Raw genomic sequence first — 4,041 nt, 5'->3', positions numbered from 1 at the left:
CATCTCAAAGTCTGGGAAGCTGTGAAGGGCTTGTCACTGGCAAACAGTGGTTTGTTTCTCCTTGAACAGGATGTGGCAAGAAATTGTTAAGAGAGGGAGGAGAAGGGAAGGAGAGGAAGGGGAGAGCCTTTTTAGCTGAAAATATGGGCTGTTTTTGAGTTGATTAACTAACTACCACTCCCAAACTTCTCTCAGTTTCTATGAGCCTAAAGTAAGCAATTCTGGGAATGAGTTTTAGGTCATTCTTGGACTTCAGCTTTCAGTTACAGGAAGCAACCTGTCTAGGGAACTGCCAGTGGCTGCTTTCTCCAATGCTTCATTTTATTTGCAAGGTCCTTCTGTTCAGAGTTTGGCCTTTTCCTATGGAAAAATGCTCTATGGGAAGTTGCTGACCCTCACACCAGTCAGGGAAACAGCTTCCATGGAAGGCATGCCCCAGGGCCCCTGGGGTCCATACCTGGTTCCATTTCAAGGACCATAAATGGGAGACCCACCAATCACTAAGGACCTGGAGATGATTTATCTTCCAGGCTGAAACTGCCTTAGAAAGATGATGACAGTGAGGAAAGTCTAGCATGGCTGACTCCATCTTGCTTCCAGTCTCACAGGCTGACTCTCTTTGCTCACACCTTGACATAGGCCAAGTTAACCATGGGAGGAATTTAGTTTATAGTTTAAGTTGGAAGCGAGAATGATAATAGTCCCTCCCTCAAAGTAACCCCTTCTTTGCTCGGGGACCAAAAACTAATAAAGGCAATGAGATTAAAATTATGGGAGGGTCCTGAACTCTGCTAAAATGTAGGAATAGTTTCTATAATCCCTTACTGCTCAGGAGTCCTGTGGCCAGAAGCCACAAGATTTGTGACTTCTCCAATTGCTCCTATAGATAACACCACTGGTGTAGTACCTCAGATTGGTCTTTTGAGATATTTTTCAGATATTTGCATTCTGGCAACCGACTGGCCCCAAACAGGATCGTGACTCATGACTCAACCAGTCCTGTGGCCATCAGCCAGAGGCAGACTCGGTGAACAAGAACCATTTTTCCACACACTATGATTTCATCACCAACCAGTTAGCAGCACCCATTCCCTAGTCCCCAGCCCGCCATACTATCCTTGAAAAACCCTAACCCCAAGTCTTCTGGGAGATGGATTTGAGTGACAGCTCCAGTTCTTTCATGTGGCCAGCCTCAAGTCAGTTCAACTCTTGCCTTTGCTCTGTCGCCAAGGCTGGAGTACGGTGGTGTGATTTTGGCTCACTGCAACCTCTGCCTTCTGGGTTCAAGCAATTCTCCTTCCTCAGCCTGTCTAGTAACTGAGATTACAGGTGCAAGCCAGTATGCCTGGCTAATTTTTGTATTTTTAGTAGAGACAGAGTTTTGCCATGTTGGCCAGGCTGGTCTCAAACTCCTGACCTCAATTGATCTGCCCACTTCAGCCTCCCAAAGTGCTGGGATTACAGGCGTGAGCCACCGCACATGGCTTAAACTCTTTCTTTACTGCAAATACCACAGTCTTAGTGAACTGGTTTTGTCTGTAGCAGGCAGGAAGAACCCATCAGGCAATTTACAAGCCCAAGAACAAGGGAGGTAGCTGTGACTTCCCCTGGGGCCCTGCCCTCTGGGCTAGAACTAAGTGGGTCTATCATAACCCAGCTTCTCCACCCGACCTTGCTCCTTCAAGCTCTACTGCTTTCAAATCACAACTGCATGGTGCTTTTGCTCTGGATACAAGAGAGGAAGTAGACACACAAGAAGGGCCCTGGGCTGAGAGTCGCCTTGACTTCAGCTGTTGGCCTGGCTCTGGGTCAGATTTCACTTAGCCCCATGGGTTGCCAACTCCTCAGCTACAAGACAAACTGACCTTTGAAATGGCTTCTCAAGTCCCTCCTGGCTCTAGGATTTGAAGCCTGTTTCGTGCAGCTTGCTCACACTGTGCAGGATAATGAAAAGGCTGTTATAGTGCAGTCCTTGTTCTTGGTTCTTGCAGAGGCTTCAGAGACCTAGGTCAGTGATTCTCCAACTTCGGCATAGAATCATCTGGAGCGCTTGGAAAAACAGATTCATGGGCCCTATCCCACAGTGTATGATTTAGTAGGGTTGAGGTAGGGCCTGAGAGTTTGCATTTCTTCTTTTTTAAAAGTGTTTGCAATTTTTATTCCAATTACATAAAAATAAAATATATTTGAATAGAAGTAGAAGACTAGAAGGCACTAACAAATAATAGTAACAGTGGTTATCTTTTAAGATAATAAAAGAGGTGGGGCCAAGGCATGGTGGCTCATGCCTGTAATCCTAGTGCTTTAGGAGGCTGAGGTAGGAGGATCGCTTGAGGTCAGGAGTTTGAGACCAGTCTGGGCAACATAGTGAGATGCCATCACTACAAAAAATAAAAATAAAAATAAAATAACATTTTAATAAGCAACGGAAAATAAATTTGTTTTGTTTTTGAGATAGAGGCTTACTCTGTCGCCCAGGCTGGAATGCAGTGGCACAATCTGGGCTCACTGCAACCTCCTCCTCCCGGGTTCAAGCAATTATCTCAAGTAGCTGTGATTACAGACGCGCCACCACTACACCCAGCTAATTTTTTGTATTTTTATAGAGATGGGGTTTCACCATGTTGCCCAGACTGGTCTTGAACGCCTGAGTTCAGGTGATCTGCCCACCTCGGTCTCCCAAAGTGCTGGGATTACAGGCCCAGTGTTTTCTTTAATGCTGAAAATTCCTGCTAATAATTCTTTTCACAAAACATCCTTTGTTGACATTCTACAAATACCATCCCACAATGTTCCCAGTATTTTCTTCTTGTGGAGGGAATTTATGTTTCTTTTTGACTTTTGTGATATTTATTATTTCAGGAAGATTTTTCAGAGAAACCTGCTGGCCTTCTACTTGAGATATTAGATATCCTTGATTTATTTGTTTTGCTCCCTCGTTAGTATAAACAATTAGAATTAAAGGGTCATTTGCTGAGATACCACATTTTTTCAATGCCTCTGAAATATTGCTATTTGGGGAAAGGTTGAAAATAATTTCAGTAGATAGAGCTCTTGACTTCATTTCTCCCAGTTTGTAGAAGCAAACTGCTTTCTTTGCGGCTGCAAATATCTCAAATGGATTGACAGTCACTGCAGGATGCATCAGTGAGCCATCAATGATACCTTCCATGGCTTTCTTTCTCAAGTTCCCCGCATTTTTTACATCTTTAAATAATATTAATAGAAGAGTTAGCCGGGCACGGTGACTCACTCCTGTAATCCCAGCAATTTGGGAGGCTGAGGCGGGTGGATCAACTGAGGTCAGGAGTTCGAGACCAGCCCTGCCAACATGGTGAAACCCCAGCTCCATTGAAAATACAAAAATTAGCCAGGCGTGGTGACACATGCCTGTGATCCCAGCTACTTGGTAGGCTGAGGCACGAGACTCACTTGAACCTGGGAGGCAGAGGTTGCAGTGAGCCGAGATCGGGCCACTGCACTCCAGCCTGGTGACAGAGTGAGACCCCGTCTCAAAAAAATAAAAGAAAAGAACGGTCACCCGTCTGGGCTCTGCTGCATCTCCTGCATGTCTTGTCAGTTCCCAGGTGATGCTGATGCTGCCAACTGGGGACCACCCTTTGAGAACCTTTGGCCTACAGCTAGAGGCACCAAGTATTCTCCAGTTCTTACAAGACATGCCAAGAGATTGGAACCCTACTCTGCCAGCAATAAGAAGGCTCCTACAGGCAGACACCTAACCCTATACCTGACGACAGATTCCGACATAACCTGTTTCCTAGGGTCGGTCTCATGGAGACCGTTCAATGATAACCAATATTCACAGAGTGTGTTACAGTTTTCAGAGAGCTTTGCTTTACTTCATTTGTTTCTGCTCACAATTCTATGATATGGATACCGTATCTTCATTTTTGGAGAAAAACAAGTCAAGTCAAGTCTTTGATGAATGTCGTGGTCAAGACTTTGATGAGTGTCATGCAGCTACAAAGAGGTGCAGTGGGGACCCAGGACTCCCCAGGTCTTTTGAGTCTTCCGTGATCT

At 45.2% G+C, this 4,041-nt stretch overlaps 1 pseudogene; it reads right to left on the bottom strand.

The window, feature by feature from the left end:
* Positions 1-2,745: 2,745 nt before the first annotated feature.
* LOC100428246 (EKC/KEOPS complex subunit TPRKB pseudogene) lies at positions 2,746-3,794 on the bottom strand (annotated as a pseudogene).
* Positions 3,795-4,041: the final 247 nt, after the last annotated feature.

Source organism: Macaca mulatta, chromosome 9 (genome assembly GCF_049350105.2).
Source record: "Macaca mulatta isolate MMU2019108-1 chromosome 9, T2T-MMU8v2.0, whole genome shotgun sequence".
Taxonomy (NCBI): Eukaryota; Metazoa; Chordata; class Mammalia; order Primates; family Cercopithecidae; genus Macaca; species Macaca mulatta.
Note: the sequence above shows the minus strand (reverse complement) of the source record. Positions and strands in the feature narration are given on the sequence as shown.